Source organism: Ornithorhynchus anatinus, chromosome 2, assembly GCF_004115215.2.
Source record: "Ornithorhynchus anatinus isolate Pmale09 chromosome 2, mOrnAna1.pri.v4, whole genome shotgun sequence".
NCBI lineage: Eukaryota > Metazoa > Chordata > Mammalia > Monotremata > Ornithorhynchidae > Ornithorhynchus > Ornithorhynchus anatinus.
Window position 1 is genome coordinate 7,705,055 of NC_041729.1, and position 18,700 is coordinate 7,723,754.

Genomic DNA, 18,700 nt, shown 5'->3' on the forward strand with positions numbered 1-18,700 from the left:
TCATTCTATCCTCCCCACAATCCTGTAAAATAGGGGAAGGCCAGCATTATCATTCACATTTTACAGATAAGGAAACTGAGGCATAGGGAGGCCAAGTTGACTTGCCTGCAGTCACACAAAAGGTGAGTGAAAGTGCTAGAACTAGATCCTGGGTCTCCCAACTCCCAGACCCTGTCCCCTGGCCCAGGTATGACCAGTTTTTCCCAGTAATCTCGTCCCTCTAAACTGTAAACTCATTATGGGCAGGGAACGTGTCTGCTAATTCTCTTGTACTTTCCTTTCCCAAGAGCTCAGTACAGTGCACTGCACATAATAAGCACTCAATAAATATCATTGATTGATTGATTGACTGCGTTTGCATCAGGGAAAATGAACTGGGTAGCATGACTCTAGGCTCTTCCTATTCCCCTGGTCTTAGCTCAAAGGATCTGGGTGTGGGAGTTGGGGAAGGGAGGGACATAGCGATCGAATGGTTGGAAACGGTCAGGGATCCAGACGCCAAAAAGTTAAAACAACATCCTCCTTGCCTCCCTCCTTCTGTCTAGCTCTGAGACCTGAACAGATTCTCTGTTTTACGGGCACTCGATTCACTTGAAGCAGGTGACTGGGACATTCCAGACCAACACCGCAGATGCCATTAATATGAAAAATTAACCATCGTCGTAATTCCTAATTGACTTTATTTCAGGGAGGAGGGAGAGGATGCCTGATTTCTGGGTGTGTCAGGATGGGTTTATGAAACTGTCTTGGAAGCTCTTTTCCTTATTTCCTCCCATACTTGGGCACTGGCTTCTTTCCTGAGAACTGGGGGTGTTTTGGAGTGGAGGTCAGGTGGTGAAACACACTCACTGAGAAATCTCCCCAGACAAAGTCTAAGAAATGAGGAGAAAATGAGACCCACTTCCCTTCTTCCCTCACTACAAAGCATTCTAATTCCTGCTCCGCTACTTATCTTCCATGTGACTTTGGGCAAGTCACTTCAATTCTCTATGCCTCAGTTACCTCATCTGTAAAATGGGGATTGAGACTGTGAGCCCCATGTGGGACACAGACTGTGTCCAATCCAGTTTCCTTGTATCCACCCCAGCGCTTAGTACAGTGCCTGGCACATAGCAAATGCTTAATAAATACCATAATTAGTACTATTATCCTCTTCCCATGTGATCTTATCAATCACAAATCAAGAGATGACAGAAAGCATTAGGTGAAGCATCCTGTAATGGAGAAGAGCAGCTGACCTGTCTCCGTCTGCTCCAGCCAAGCAAGAATGGAGAATATTGGGACGTAATTTAGAAATCCCTGGGTGTGCCCTCCTTATCTTGGGAGGAAGAGCAAGACCCAGACCAATCCACCCCAGGAACCAGAATTAATTGAACCAGAAAACATTGCTCTACCACAAGCGCTCCCATATATCACAGGTAGGAAGAATTTATCTGTGTCTGCCCTCAGGTTTTGGAATATTTTGTCCTCCAAACTGTAGGCCAGATTTGGAAAGAGGCACGTTTATGAAAGGATCACGAATGCATTACTGACTGGAAACTTGCTTGGCACATAGCAAGTGCTTAACAAATACCATTATTATTATTATTGAAAAGGATCGACTTGGGCAGATTTCTCCTGTCAAATATGGGGCCAGTTTATCTGAGGTTTTTCCTTTTCCACTGTCACTGCTTCCTTCCCCCAAACACACACACACACACACACACAGAGTAATGTTTATGGAAATTCTGTCTGACCACATAATGAGTGAAGATTGAACAGCAGATAGTGTAGCTGAGTCCAAAGGGCAGTACTCTGCCTTTTCATATCTCTACATATAAATGCTACAGGTGTTTCCTGTGTATGTTTGGCTAGAAGAATTTCTGCATGTTGGACTTGAAGACCTTTAGCCAGATTATAAAGAAATCATCAGGTTGCAGGTACACCGAATTTCTGGGATGGATGGGGGAGGCAGGCCAGCCTGGAACTGCTGTCAAAAAAGACCAGGCTCCTTTTTGTCTCAGGCATTGTACTAAGCACTAGAATTGATACAAGATAATTGGGTTGGCCCGAGTCTCTGTCCCACATGGGACTCACAGAATGAGCATTTTGTGCAGGAGCTCAAACAAAGCGAAAACAAAGGGGCAACACGTAAAAACAGCACCAGGGGCTGTCAACACAGTGACAGTCTTTTTATGTGCATAGAATGGTCGGGGCTGGAGGTCCAATGCTGGCTTTGTAGACACACACACACACACACACACACACACACACACACACACACCCACCCGCCCCCCGCCCCCCAAATGGGAAATTCCCTGTCAGTGGCACCTTCTTCCAGTGCAAAGAACCAAACTATAAGGGAAAGGAGAGGGCTTGATTGTGACATAGACTCTTCCTGTAGTCTTCCTTTAGTGATTCTCTCTGGTTCAGGTCTGCTAGATGTGAAACCCACCCTGAGGTAAGGCTCACACCCAGACCCTTTTTTTAGTGGGAAAATCCTCAGATCAGTACAAATGTTAATGGCCACACTGTACTAAACTCTGGGGTAGATACAAGACTGTCTGACAAAAGCCCTGGAACATATTGGTCATCCAAAGAGTTGTTTGACACCAAGCAGAAATGGCCCAGTCTTTCAGTCCAGGCACAAAATTGGCAATTACTCCCACTATCTTGGAAATTGCTGCGTGAGCAGCATAATTTATCCCTGGTACTTGTTAACCAAACCAGGGCTGGATTGGGTTATTCTCAGAGCCGAAAAGCCTGGCCCAAGATTCCAGCTCCAACATGTGGAGTTACCTTGGTGCAAACACTTCAGTGACAAAGCTGTTCTTGGCACCCCAGTTCACAATTTGCCAGAGACGCAACATGGCCTAGTGGACAGAGCACAGCCCCTGGCATCAAAAGAACCTGAATCCCAGCCCTAGCTCCACCACTTATCTGCTGTGTGACCTTGGGTAACTCATTTAAACTACTTCTCTGTGCCTCAGATTAAGACTGTGAGCCACATGTGGGACACGGACTTTGTCCAACCTGATTAGCTTGTATCTATCTCTGGACTCGATACAGTGCCTGGCACAAAGTGAATGCTTAACAAATACCATTTAAAAAATTGAATATCCCATCCTGTTTTGATTAGAAGGGAGTCTTTCTCTGGATGCCTGTCCGGCATGTTGGAAACTTTTCCGGGACAGCTGTCACGCCGCCAAAATGAATCTGGCAGGGGAATTTGAAGGCGATTTTCACCTCTTTACAAAGTTGACACTGACCCAGCCAGGTAATTTTGGCTTTCAGAAATCACTGTGTGGGGGCATCGCCTATGCCAGGGACTAAGAAGTCCAAAGCCAAGGGTCATCACCACTATTTTAGCTCTTAACAAGCTCCTGCAGCTGTCGTTCATGCATAGACTACATGCATGGGGAGAGGAACATATGAGTAAGTGTAAGAATTATAAATGAAAGTCCCTCCTACTTAGACTGTGAGCTCCATGTGGGACAGGGACTGTGTCCAACCTGATTAACTGATTGTCTACCCTAGTGCTTAGTACAGCGCTTGACACATAGAGAGCGCTTAACAAATATAGTTATAATAATAACTGCAATAACAATAACAATAATGACAATAATACTCTGTTAGGCATTTACTATGTGCTAAGCACTGTACCAAGTTCTTGGGTAGGTATAATAGAATCCTTGTCCCTCCTGGGGTTCACAGACTAAATAGGAGGAAGATGAGGAACTTAATCCCCACTTTACAAATGAGGAAACTAAGACCCAGAAAAAGTCAGTGACATGCTCACTGTCATAGAGCAGGCAAGTGCTGGAGCCAGAATTAGAACCTAGGTCCTCCGTCTCCCGGGCCCAAGCTCTTTCCACTACACCATGCTGCCTTCCCCGACAAATTTCCACCATCCAAATTATGCTGGGTCATTCCAACAGCTTCCTTTAGCAGATGTGTATATCAGTGGAAACTCTCGACTTGCTTTACTCATTTATTTACTCATTTTTCCCCAATCTCTCTATCACTAGTTGCTCCTACAACACCCGATGTCCAGAAACAAGTTGTTTGCCTGTCTCCCTCATTCTATTTTAAGTCTCTTGAAGGCAGAAACCTTGACTTTTACTCTTATCATAATAGTGGCAGCAGAAAGAGTATTTACTGAACATCAGCAGGGTGCAGTGTGCTGATCTATGCGCTTGGGAAATACGAACAGAGTTGCAGTGCGGTCCAATGGATAGAGCACAGGCTTGGGAGTCAGAAGGATCTGGGTTCTAATGCCGGCTCCAACAATTGTCTCCTGCGTGACCATGGGCAAATCACTTGATTTCTCTGAGGTGCCTCACCTCATCTATAAAATGGGGGTTAATACTGTGAGCTCCTGTGGGATGTGGACTGTGTCCAACCTAATTAGCTTGTATCTACCTCAGTGCTTAGTGTAGCTCTTGGTACGTAGTAAACAAATTACAATAATCATAAATATGATCGTAAATCAATGCTTACTGAGAGCGTACTGTCTCCAAAGCACTGTCCTAAGCACTTGGGAGAATACAACAGACCCCAGTGTTGGTAGACATGTTCCCTGCCCATAAAGAGTTTAAAGTCTAGAGGGGCATACAGACATTAAGATAAATTATGGATAAATACATAAGGTCACTATGGACAGGGAATGTGTCTGTAATATTACGTTGTAGTCTCCCAAGTACTTAGAACAGTGCTCTGCCCAAAGGAAGCGCTCAATAAATACGATTGATTGATAAGTGCCAAGAGGCTACTGGTGGGCTGAATAAAGGGTGCAAATTCAAGTGCAAGGGTGACTTAGAAGGGAGAGGGGGTGAAGGGAGTGAAGGCTTAGTCGGGAAAGGCCTCTTGGAGGAGTTGTGATCTTAAAAAGACTTTGAAGGTAGGAAGAGTGGTGGTCTGTCTGATATAAGTGCTGGAAAAGGGTGTTGGGCTGGCCAACTTGAGGTGTGAGGAGCTAAGTGGAACTCTTCAGGGCTCTGTAAACAATAAGAACTTAATAAATACCAGGAATTGACTGACTGCTGGGAATGAATGAAGGAGAATGAATCAAGGTCAAGCCTTTTTTTTTCTGCAGGTTTAGGGTTGGCAATCGATTGCATTTATTGAGCACTTACTACATGCAAGGCACTGTACTAAGTACTTGGGAGAGAACACTGTAACAGAAATGGTAGACACATTCCTTGGAGACAGAAATATAACAAATAAATTACGGATCTATGCATAAGTGCGTGGGACTGAGGGTGGGGTGAATAAGGGTGCAAATCCAAGTGCAAGGATGACTCAGAAGAATCTACATTTCCATAGTTTGTTTCTGAAAAAATGAAGTACAATACCCATTAGAGTCTGGACTTCCACATCTTTGTTCCATTAGAAATAGTAGTAATGGTAAGTATTAAGTGCTTTCTGAGTGCAGAGCATTGTATTCGGTGCTGGAACAGAATACCTAGGTGGGAATTAGACACAGACCCTGTCCCATTAAATCCAAATCCTGGAGCAGAAAATGCCAAACACTATAGATAACTGTCTGCTCCAACCTTGGCTACGCTGAACTTTTGTGCCTCTTGAAACGGTCATCTGCTTTACAGGAAAGATGAAGCCTGCCTGAAGAAACAGCTAGGGCAGCAAATCATTTTCAATTGTTCTGGAGAGTACATCATGGATATTAAAAGGTGGGCGAGCAGCAAGTCTCACTCCATCCATCTCCCCTTGAAGGATCACTTCCTCTACCACCGTCAGCTTCTGAGTTCCTTGTCTGACTCAGCTTTCCGTGACCCAAGGGATGGGAGTCCCATCAATTCATTCTCCTCCACTTATCGGGAACTCGTCACTCATTACTTACGGTATTTATTGAGTTCTTAGTACGGGCCAAGTATTGTGCTAAAGGTGGATACAAAGATCATCAGATCAGACACAGTCCCACGTGGCACTCACAGTCTAAGAGGAAGGGAAAGCAGATATTTTATCCCCCTTTTACAGTTGAGAAAATGGAGGCTCAGAGAAATGACTTAACCAAGGTCATATGACAGGCCAGTGATGGAAGTAAGACTAGAAACTGGGTCTTTCAACTCATGGTACCTGGCGCATACCACTAGACTACACGGAAATGTGTGTGTGTGTGTGTGTGTGTGTGTGTGTGTACAGTCATTTGTACTTTTTCTTCAGTATTCCAGACACACTGCTTCATGGTTTAACCACCCTGCCACAGACCCCCCAAAATTCCAAAGCTCCACTCCCGCAAACATTTTTGTCTTACTTGGAACACGGGCCTGAGAGTCAAAGAATATGGGTTTTAATCCCGACTCTGCCAATTGCTTGCTGTGTGACCTTTGGAAAGTCATTTAACTACTCTGTACCTCTCTTTCCTCAACTGTAAAATGGGGCTTAAATACCTGTTCTCTCTCCTACTGTGAATCCCTTGTGGGATAGGGACTGTGTCCAATTTACTTAACTTGTACCTGCTCCAGGCTCAGAACAGTGTTTGAGACATAGTAAGGGCTTAACAAATACCACAAAAAGGAGGGCTTGATGCCCGAGTTACAATAATAATAATAATGATGGTATTTGTAAGTGCTTACTATGTGCCAAGCACTGTTCTAAGCACTGGGGTGGATACAAGGTAAGCAGGTTGTCACTCCCCTCCTGAAAAACCTCCAGTGGTTGCCTATCAACCTTCACATGAAACAAAAACTCTTCACTCTCAGCTTCAAAGCTCTCCATCACCTTGCCCCCTCCTACCTCACCTCCCTTCTTTCTACTGCCCACCCTGTACACTCCACTCCTCTGTGCTCACCTCCTCATGGTCCCCCGTTCACACCTGTATCGCCGTCGACCCCTGGCCCACGTCCTTCCACTGTCTTGGAATGCCCTCCCTCCTCACATCTGCCAAACTAACTCTCTTCCCCTCTTCAAAGCCCTACTGAGAGCTCACCTCCTCCAAGAGGCCTTGCCAGACTGAGCCCTCCTTTCCCTCTGCTCCTCCTCCCCTCCCCATTCCCCCTTCTCCCTCCCTCTGCTCTTCTTCCTTCCCCTCCCCTCAGCACTGTACATATTTGTATATATTATTTCTCTTTTTGTTAATGATGTGTATATATCTATGATTCTATTGATCTTGATGATACTGACACCAGACTACTTGTTTTATTTTGTTTTGTTTTGTTTTGCCGTCTGTCTCCCCTGTTTAGACTGTGAGCCCATTGTTGGGCAGGGATTTTCTCTATCTGTGGCCAAATTGTATATTCCAAGTGCTTAATACAGTGCTCTGCACATAGTAAGCGCTCAATAAATATGATTGAATGAATTAATGAAGGTTGTCCCACGTGCGACTCACAGTCTTAATCCCCATTTTACAGATGAGGTAACTGAGGCACAGAGAAGTTAAGTACTTGCCCAAAGTCACACAGCAGATAAGTGGTGGAGCAGGGGTTAGAACCCATGACCTCTGACTCCCAAGCCTGGGCTCTTAAAGAGGAAGATCAGGGCTGGTTTTATGACAGTAATTTCCTGCAGCTCGATTTCTTTGAAAGTGTCTGTCCCTTTGCTTTGCAGAGAAGGAAGAAAGGCAGCCTAGGTTTCATGCTCTTTCTGCTTTTCTCTTCTTCATGGTTTACTATTTTTCATTATCCTTATGACAGAAATATAGCTGTGGTTTCCATCTGTTTGGCTGTGGAGACGATTCATTTCACAAAGCAGCTAGGGGAGCATGGCTAGAAGAACAATGAGATATTGGAGGAAACATCAGATAGCCTCTTTGGGTCTCAAGTCTCTTCACCTCTAAAATCTATCCCTAAGTTTTAGGACATGTGGGAAAGGAACTGGGCCTGGACTGATGATCTTGTACCTATCCCAGTGCTTGGGATAGATGACATTCCATAAATATTCCATTCCTAATAGTCACACAAGTCCAGGCTTCCAGAATGGTTGATGGAGTCTAATGCTTTTGTAAAACTACAAATATAGCTATTGCTTTCTGAACTTCTCTGCTGTGCTACAAACGTCATGTCTGCTACATTGGATATTGGGCTAAAGCCACAATCCCATTGCAATTCAGGTATTGCAAGGTAAAACTCTATTCTGCAGAAGCCTGTCCAGAAGGATGCTTGCTAAGATTTTGTCAGAAATGGAAAGTCTGCAATACAGTATTCCCTAGTGGAAAAAATACTGGTCTGGGAGTCACAAGATCCGTGTTCTAATCCCAGCTCTGCCACTTGCCTGCTGTGTGACCTGGGGCAAGTCACTTCACTTCTCTCTGTTTCCTCTTCTGTAAAATGGGGATTCAATGATAATAATAACAATAAACTATTAATTATAATAACTATGATAATAGTGCTTGTTTAGCATTTACTAAGCAGTACTAAACACTGTACGAAGCACTGGGGTAGATACAAGATAATCAGGGTGGACAAGTGTCTGTACCACACAGGGATCACAGTCTAAATAGAGGGAATAGGTTTTAATCCCCATTTTATGAATGAGGAAACTGAAACACAGAGAAGTTAAACTTCTTGCCCCAGGTCATGCAGGAGACAAATGGCAGATCTGGGTTTAGAACTCAAGGCCTCTGATTCTCAGGCCTATGCTAGTTCCACTAAGCCATGCTGTTTCTCCTCCCTCTCTCTTCAGTACTTCTTCCCCTTCTGGCTTAGACTGTGATCCCTATGTGGACAGGGAATACATCTGATCTGATTATCCTTATCTATCCCAGCACTTTTTTAATGGTATTTGTTAAGCACTTACTATGTGCTGGCACTATACTAAGCACTGGGGTAGATACAAGATAACCAGGTTGGGCACAATTCCCGTCCCACATAAGCACTTAACAAATATGACAATTATTATTAAACCCCAATTTTTCACTACGATTATTCATTTCTACAGCCAACTCTCTCTGTTCTTCTTGAAGAGGGTGACTAGGGGTAGATGTTTGGAAGGGCTCTGGAACAAACAAAACCCACCCCTTACCGTTCTAACGTCAAATTTTCATCTCCCACGACATGTTGCAATAGAATTTCCTAACCTTCTCTACTTGGTTGAACTGAATGTGTTATCATGATGAAGCCACTGGGTTTCTGGTTCACTACTACTCATATTCCATCAACACTAAATCACTAAATCCGCTCTTATTAAGGTTGACAGCCAAGCTGTTCTTAGCTTAAACAATTAATATGCATGAGGACACCACAAACATGTAGCAAGGGGGAAATTACAGCATTTGAATATGGGATGGGTTTTTGGATAAGGTCATTCATTTTTATGATTCTGTTTAATTTAGATTTGCCAACCTTCCTTTCATTATCCCATGGGCCAGTGTTAATAATCAAGATCTATGTTGTGTGGTTTGTGGCATAATTAAAGTCAATGCTTAATTAGAAAAGCCAGCTAGCACTAAACAAAGGGAAATCAATAAAGGAATAAGCTAGTGGGAACTTTTGTTTGATATCAGAAATAGCTAACGGGTAGTGCTGCAAAACCAATATCTTGTACATATTAAAGCAGGAGAGCTCCTTGGTCTGTGGTCTTGTCAGATCTCATAAGAAGAGCAGTTATTGGAGGGAGGGAAGACCTCGATGGGCACCCTGAATGCCAGGGGAATCAGTATTAATGAGTTTCAGATGCAGCATCTGAGCATGGATTTACCAGGCTTCTCCAAGATCTTTAATTAACTACCTTTAACTCTGGCAGGGAAGTTTTGGTGAAAGCGGAACTTGAAATGGTCCCAGCAGAGAGAAATGACCCAGTACAATACTGGAAACAGAAATGATTAACCCTGCCATTGCTTATTCACTCATCTGAAACATTTCTAAGCCTGAGAGACCCAGAGCTGGAATGATCTGGGTTTCCCTATATCCTAATCCCAATTCCACCCCCTGGTGATGGTCACTGGAGTAAATAAGGGTGATTTTTCTGTATCTGTCATTTATAAGAACAAGCTTTGTCTAGTGCTCCTGGCTCTGCCGCGTGTCAGCTGTGTGAACTTGGGAAGTCGCTCAATTTTTCTATGCCTCATTTACATCATCTGTAAAATGGGGATAAGAGTGTGAGCCCCATGTGGGATGGGGGCTGTGTCCAACCTGGCTAACCCTCACTCTAGGCTTCAAGGCTCTCCATCACCTTGCCCCTTCCTACCTCTCCTCCCTTCTCTCTTTCTACCGCCCACCCCGCACGCTCCGCTCCTCTGCCGCCCACCTCCTCGCCGTCCCTCGGTCTCGCCTATCCCGCCGTCGACTCCTGGGTCACGTCCTCCCGCGGTCCCGGAACGCCCTCCCTCCTCACCTCCGCCAAACTGATTCTCTTTCCCTCTTCAAAACCTTACTTAAAAATCACCTCCTCCAAGAGGCGTTCCCAGACTGAGCTCCTCTTCCCCCTCTACTCCCTCTGCCATCTCCCCTTTACCTCTCCGCAGCTAAAGCCTCATTTTCCCCTTTTCCCTCTGCTCCTCCACCTCTCCCTTCCCATCCCCACAGCACCGTACTCGTCCGCTCAACTGTATATATTTTCGTTACCCTATTTATTTTGTTAATGAATTGTACATCGCCTTGATTCTATTTAGTTGCCATTGTTTTTACGAGATGTTCTTCCCCTTGACGCTGTTTAGTGCCATTGTTCTTGTCTGTCCGTCTCCCCCGATTAGACTGTAAGCCCGTCAAACGGCAGGGACTGTCTCTATCTGTTGCCGACTTGTTCATCCCAAGCGCTTAGTACAGTGCTCTGCACATAGTAAGCGCTCAATAAATACTATTGAATGAATGAATGAACTTGAATTTACCCCAGTTTTTAGAACAATGCTTGGCACATAGTAAGTACTAAATAAGTATGATACTTATTATTAATATTATTATTAGTAGTAGAAAGAGCACAGGACTGCACATCAAAAGATCTGGCTTCCAATCCTAGCTCTGCCACTTACCAGCTGTGTGACCTTGGGCAAGTCACTTATTTCCTCTGGGCCTCAGTTTCTTCATCTGTAAAATAGGGATTAAAAAACTGTTCTCCATTCCATTGCGAGGCCCATGTGAGACAGGGACTGTGTTTGAGCTGATGTTGTGTATCTATCCCGGTGCTCAGTGGAGTGCTTGGCACATAGCAGGTGCTTAATAAACACCACCACAATTATGGCTCCTTCAAACTGGCAGCTGCTGGTGTCCTGGCCCCACCCATCTTGTATAAGTGGTGGAGACCCTGTGGGCAGTGATTCTGAGGGGATCACTGTCTCTCTCTTTCTTCTTTCCCAGGGGTAAGTACCGCTGCAGTATTTCTATCCTTAAACTCTCCCAACCTTGCACTGACCCTGGGACACTGTGTAGCCCTGAAGCCAGTGTCTTATGGGTTGGATCGAGGAAGAGGACAGGGCAAAGGCTGGAACTATTTTAGTAGGATAGAAAGCTCTTTAATAATAATAATAATAATAATAATGATTATTATGGTATTTGTTAATTTGTTACTATATGCCAGGCACTGTTCTAAGCACTGGGGTAGATACAAGGTAACTGGGATTACTTTTACTTCCTTCTAATAATAATGATAATAATATTGGCACGTAAGTGCTTACTATGTGCCAAGCACTGTTCTAAGTGCTGAGGTAGATGCAAGTTTATTAGGTTGGACACGGTCCCTGTCCCACGAGGGGCTCACACTCTTAATCCCCATTTTATAGATGAGGTAACTAAGGCCCAGAGAAGTGAAGTGACTTGCCCAATGTCACACAACAGACATGTAGCAGACCTGGGATTAGAACCCAGGTCCTTCTGACTCCCAGGCCAGTGCTCTAGCCACTAAGCCACACTGCTTCTCTAATATTAGACAAGCCAGAAAGTCAATATAAAATAAGCCTCTTAATAGACCGACCTATCCCCTTTTTAATGGTATTTGAGTGCTTACTATCTGCCAGCCCTGTTCAAAGCACTATGCTAATAATAATAATAATGTTGGCATTTGTTAAGCACTTACTATGTGCAGAACACTGTTCTAAGCACTGGGGTAGATACAAGGTAACCAGGTTGTCCCACGTGAGGCTCACAGTTAATCCCCATTTCACAGATGAGGTAACTGAGGCACAGAGAAGTTAAGTGACTTGCCCACAGTCACACAGCTGACAAGTGGCAGAGCCTGGATTCGAACCCATGACTTCTGCCTCAGAAGCCCAGGCTCTTTCCACTGAGCCACAAGCGAATCAGATTGACCCAATCCATGTCCCACATGGGGTTTACAGCCTTAATTCTCATTTTACACATGAGGTACCTGAGGCCAGAAATGTGAATTGACTAGCCCTAGGTCACACGAAAGACAAGTGATGGAGCCAGGATTAGGACCTCAGGTCTTTCTGACTCCCAGGCCAATGCTCTCTCCACTAGGCTGTGCTGCTTCTCCAGGGATATTAAGGCTATTAAGCCCTTAAAATGTAGCATCCCCATCTCAATCTGTAGGATATGATTTAGGGATCCTACTGTACCAGAAAACAATTTTGAGCCTCGGGTCAAAATGAACAATTTTTGTGTCTTATTTAGCTTGCATCTCAGGAAAGAATGATGGTTATGACCATTCAGTGCAATTTAGTGATATTAATTGATCATCTACTGTGTGCAGAGCACTATATTAAGTGATTGGGAGCCATCACTTAAAGAGACATGATTCCTACCCTCAAGGGGCTGGCAATCTAATACATCTATTACTTCAGATGCCAAAGGCTTCCTTGCTTTAGACTTTTTTTGAAATATTGAAATGTTTCTCTTCTTTTATTCCTGAAACTCAATATATGCTAACCTACAGTTGTACTCCTTTTAAAAATTAATAGGCATTTTAATAAAACAACAACCTTTAACTGAATATGAATAGGGCTCAGGACCAAATAGCCAAACCTGCCCTAGGGCAACCTAATTCGAACATAAGAAGATTGTGCAGAATTTATGTTCCTTATAAGCCCTAATGGAATCTGCCTCCTTAGCCAAGGGGATTTACGATGAGTGATTTTTGCAGTAATTCGACACAAAAGGACTGTGAAAAGCATTAGGTTGAGGTCCTGTAAATTCCTTAGAACAATGCTTGGCACCTAGTAAGCGTTTAACAATACAGTCATGATTACTATTATTATTACCTGGAAACCTGCCTCAACTTCCAATTATCCTGGGAGGCTATTTGATTGACAGCACTTGCCCGAGGGTGTTGGTGGTGCCAAGCTCCTCCCTTCATCCAATCAATCAATGAGTCAATTGTATTTACTGAGTGCTTACTGTGTGCAGAGCACTGTTCTATATACTAGGGAGAGTATAATATGACAGAATTGGTAGACATTCCTTGCCCACAACATGTTTACCGTCTGTAGGGGGAGAAAGACCTTAATGTAAATACATAAATTATGGATATGTACATATTCCCCCTCTCAGGGTCGGACTTGGAGAGTTTCCAGTACTCTTCCAGTCTCAGCTACGGGAGGGAGAGTCAAACAGAGGCATACTCATTCCATTCCTAGCTTAGGTAGTGGCTAGTGAGTGGAAGGCAAACTGCTACAAGTCAAAGCTCACCTGTGCTGGGAAGCAGCAGCATGGAAGAGAGTCGAGCCTGGAGACTCAAGCTTACTTCTCAGAAGAAGGCAATGGTAAACCACTTCAAAATTTTAACCAAGGAAACTCTATGGATACACTACCAGATGCAGGTTGGGGGTTCTGGGAGGGATGTGTCCATGGAGTCAGAAACGACTCAACAACATAAGACAAGACAGACATACGTACTTCAGGGCTGATGGAGGGGTGAGTCAAGGGTGAAAATCCTAGTGCAAAAGTGACACAGAATGGAGAAGAGGAAATGAGGGCTTAGGAAAATCTTCTTGGAGGAGAAACTTGTCGGCTGTGTGACTGTGGGCAAGTCACTTAACTTCTCTGTGCCTCAGTTCCCTCATCTGTAAAAAATGGGGATTAAGACTGTGAGCCCCACGTGGGACAACCTGATTCCCTTATGTCTACCCCAGCGCTTAGAACAGTGTTCGGCACATAGTAAGCGCTTAACAAATACCAACATTATTATTATTAATACGGTTTAGAAAGTTGGCAGAGTAATCATATGTCAGATATGAAGAGGTAGGACATTCCAGGCCAGATGTAGGAAGTGGGCAAGAGGTTGTCCGTAAAGTAGATGAGGTCAAGGTACAACCAGTAGGATGGAATTAGAGGAGTGAAGTGTGCAGATTGGGTTGTAGGAGGAAAGCCGTGAGGTACCGTAACGTAGGCAGTGGCAAGGTTATTGAATATCTCCTCCTGCCTCCAAGTCGTCTCTACCTGGATATCTGCCCGTCAACTAAAACTCAACATGTCCAGAACTGAGCTCCTATCAACCTCCGCACGAAACAAAAACTTCTCACTCTAGGCTTCGAGGCTCTCCATCCCCTTGCCCCCTCCAACCTCTCCTCCCTTCCCTCTTTCCACTGCCCACCCGGCACATTCCACTCCTCTGCCGCCCACCTCCTCACCGTCCCCCGTTCTCACCTATCCCACTGTTGACCCCTGGGCCACATCCTCCCGCGGTCCTGGAATGCCCTCCCTCCTCACCTCTGCCAAACTCATTCTCTTCCCCTCTTCAAAACCCTACTTAAAGCTCACCTCCTCCAAGAGGCCTTCCCAGACTGAGGTCCCCTTTTCCCTCTGTTCCCTCTGCTACCCCTCTAGCCCCCCTTCACCTCTCCTCAGCTAAGCCCTCTTTCCCCCCCTTTCCCTCTGCTCCTCCCCCTCTCCCTTTCCATCCCCTCAGCACTGTGCTCGTCCGCTCAACTGTATATATTTTCATTACCCTATTTTGTTAATGAGATGTACAGCACCTTGATTCTATTTATTTGCTATTGTTTTAATGAGATGTTCATCCCCTTGATTCTATTTATTGCTATTGTTCTTGTCTGTCCGTCTCCCCCGATTAGACTGTGAGCCCGTCAAAGGGCAGGGACTGTCTCTATCTGTTAGCGATTTGTACATTCCAAGCACTTAGTACAGTGCTCTGCACATAGTAAGTGCTCAATAAATACTATTGAGTGAATAAATGCTTTAAAGAGAATGGTCTGGAGTTTGTTTGATGCAGAGGTGGATGGGCAGTCACTGGAGGTTCTGGAGGAGTGGGGAAACATGGACAGAATGTTTTTGTAGAAAAATGATCTGGGCAGCAGAGCAAAGTATGGACTGGGGTGAGGAGAGACATGAGGCAGGGAGGTCAGCAAGGAGGCTGTTGTAGCAAGCAAGGCAGGATATTTGTGGCAGTGGATATGAGGAGGACTGGGCTGGTAGCGGATGAGTCAGAAATGCAGTCTGTTAATCAGGCAAACAGGCTGATGTCAGGGTTCCTGGGGTAGACTCAAGGATGGGATTAGTCAAAAATTATTCCTGGGGCTGAATTGGGGAAATTCCTACCTACATTCATTTCACAGTTTAAATTTAGTTTGCTCTCAGTAGGCTTAGGTAAAAACTGTGAGGGCTTTTATGAGGTAGGGTCTAGCTAGGCAACTGGATGTCCAGGAGGGCAGCCTCACTGAGTTCCCACAAGGGTCCAGTGATTAATGTTGGAGAGAGAATCCTGGGCTGGATGAGACCTTTGGTCTGGCTCAGTAATGGATTGACTTGGGGCCTTGGCAGGGAATGTATCCATCAGCTCTGTTATTCTGTATTCTACCGAACACTTAATACTGCACTCAGAAAGTGCTCAATAAATATGAATGATGGATTGATAATGTTTTTAAGATTCCCTGCAATAGATCTTGCTCTATTTCCTTTATGAATTGCTAGAACTTGTACATGTTTTATTCATTCATTCATTCAATCATATTTATAGAGCGCTTACTGTGTGCAGAGCACTGTACTAAGTGCTTGGAAAGTTCAATACAGCAATAAAGAGAGACAATCCCTGCCCACAACAGGCTCACAGTCTAGAGCCGGGAGAGACAGACATCAATGCAAGTAAAACAGGCATCAGTATAAATTCATTCTATAGTATTTATGTGCAGAGCACTGTACTGAGCACTTGGAATGTACAATTTGGCAACAGAATAAATAAATAGAATTATATATATATACATATATGCATATATATATAAATGCTGCGGGGCAGGGAGTGGGGAAGAGCAAGGGGAGCAAGTCATGGTGACGAGGAAGGGAATGGGAGCTGAGGAAAAGTGGAGTTTAGTCTGGGAAGGCCTCTTGGAGGAGGTGTGCCTTCAGTAGGGCTTTGAAGTGGAGGAGAGTAATTGTCTGGTGGATTTGAGGAGAGAGGGTGTTCCAACCCAGAGGTAGGATGTGGGCCAGGGGTCGGTGGTGAGACAGGCGAGATCGAGGCACTGTGAGAAGATTAGCACCAGAGGGCTGGGATGAAGGAGAGAAGGGAGGTGAGGTAGAAGGGGACAAGGTGATGGAGAGCTTTGAAGCCATGAGTTAGGAGTTTTTGTTTGCTATGGAGGTGGATAGGCAACCACTGAAGATTTTTGAGGGCGGTGATATTCCCTGAACGTTCCTGTAGAAACATTAGCTAGAGACAGAAGCAGTTTAAGTGGGGATCAAGCCCCATATAGGTTTGTGCTGGTCTTCCCACCCCATCCTTATTATTATTATTATTGTGCTTGTTAAGCACTTACTGTGTACCAAGCAGTGTTCTAAAAGCTGGGGTAGATACAAGTTAATCAGGTTGGAGGCAGTCCCTATCCCACATAGGGCTCACATTCTTAATCCTCATTTTACAGATGAAGTAACTGAGGCCCAGAAAAATTAAGTGACTTGCCTAAGATCACACAGAAGACATGTGGAGGAGCTGGAATTAGAACCCATGACCTTCTGACTCCCAGCCCTGTGCTCTATCTAATAAGCCACTCTACTTCTCATTCCTGACAAGCCATGCAGGGACTCAGGGCCTTCAAAGGCCACCTGCCCCCAGCCTCCACTTCAGCTAGAGTTGGGGGTCAGGGGAGGTTGGGGGTGGGTGGGGAAATGGAGGTAAATGGGATACCAACCATCTCCACTCACAACTGCTACTGCCCTGCCTTTTTTCAACTGGTGAGGCTCAGGGCCTAAAATAAGCAGGATTCATTGAGGCGCAGGGAAACTGAGTCCCTCAGCTGGGGAATGAGAGGTGGCAGGGGTAGAACAGAAGTTGGCCTAATAATCACAATAATTATAATCATCATGTTATTTGTTACATGCTTACTAGGTACAAGGCACTATAGTAAGCAATGGCGTAGATACAAGATAATCAGATCCAACACAGTCCCTTGTCTCACATGGGGCTCACAGTCTAAGAAGAAGGGGGAAAAAGGTATTTAATCCCCATTTTACAGATGAAGAAATGGAGTCACATAAGTTAAATGACTTACATAAAGTCACACAGCCGGAAAGTGGCAGAGCCATTCTTCAGACTCACAGGCCCGTTTGTTTTCCGCTAGGCCATTCTGTTTCACATGTCTATGTGGAGAACAAAGTGGCTGCATGTTTATCCCCTTCCTCCACCTTCTCTAATCCTAGTTACAAGAACTGAAGCCTAAAAGACTAACTATATATATATATAGAGAGAGAGAGAGAGAGAAAAAAAGAGAGAGAGAGAGAGAGATAATTGCCCTACTGGTGGAAAAATCATCTTGAAAATTCTTCTGCGAAGCAGTGTGGTTAGTGGAAAGAACACAGCCTGGGGAGTCAGAGGATTTAGATTCTAATCCTGGCTCTACCACTTGTCTGTTGTGTGATTCTGGACAAGTTACTTAACTTCCTGGGTTCAGCCACCTCATCAAAAATGGGGATTAAGACTGTGAAGCTCATGTGGGACAGGGACTGTGTCATATCTGATTACCTTGCACCTACCCCAGGGCTAAGTATAGTCCCTGGTGCATAGGAAGCACTTAACAAATAACATTTAAAAAAAAGTCAACCTGGGACCAACAATTTCAGCCACATTATTAAAGGTCTTTCCCTTGTTGTGTTATACATATTCTTTGCAGCACCTGGTGTTATTTTCTTTTTCCTCCCTGTCTTTCATCTTTCTACAAAGTCAGTATAACTAATGCACTGTCCTGCATAAATCAAACCATTTTACCCAGGGACCCAAATGGGAGCCCTCCATTGAACACAACTTCCCTGCTGATTCATGGCAAAGCTGGAAGAATCACCTCTGATTGACCCAATTTTTCTTGACTCTTTGGGTTAACTCTCCTGAAAGGTGTGGTATCTCTTGGAGACCATCTGGAGATTATTCCCAACCCTCACAGAAACAAATCTTTCCTAGTCCCCTAGTCAATCAGTCTAAGTGCATCTTCATCATCAGCGGTGTGTAGGTAGCACTTACTGTGTGCAGGACACTGGGCTACATACTTGGAGAGGTACAGCAGAAGCCCTTCTGTGTCACTCTTGCATTTGGATCTGCAGCCTTTAAGCACTTGATATTCACCCTACCCTCAGCCCCCGAGCATGTTCGTCTGTATCTGTGGGGTATTTTCATATCTGTCTCCCCCTCCGGACTGTAAGCTCCTTTGGGCAGGGAATGTGTCAACCAACTCTGTTATACTGTACTCTCTCAAGAGCTTAGTACAGTATCCTGCACACAATAAGCACTCAGTAAATACTAATGAAACTCCTAATACTAATACTAATAAAAACTCCTCACTCTAGGTTTCAAGGCTCTCCATCACCTTGCCCCTTCCTACCTCTCTTCCCTTCTCTCTTTCTACCACCCACCCCGCACGCTCCGCTCCTCCGCC

The 18,700-nt window shown here is 44.7% G+C and overlaps 1 protein-coding gene and 1 non-coding gene across 2 annotated transcripts in view; one reads left to right on the forward strand and one right to left on the reverse strand.

The window, feature by feature from the left end:
- Window positions 1-18,700, reverse strand: part of GALNT9 (polypeptide N-acetylgalactosaminyltransferase 9) — a 242,943-nt gene that overhangs the window by 168,534 nt on the left and 55,709 nt on the right. The gene's annotated exons all lie outside the window — the stretch shown is intronic.
- LOC114809272 lies at window positions 13,367-13,504 on the forward strand. The gene has a single exon (XR_003757060.1). It is a non-coding gene; the product is annotated as a small nucleolar RNA SNORA7 (small nucleolar RNA).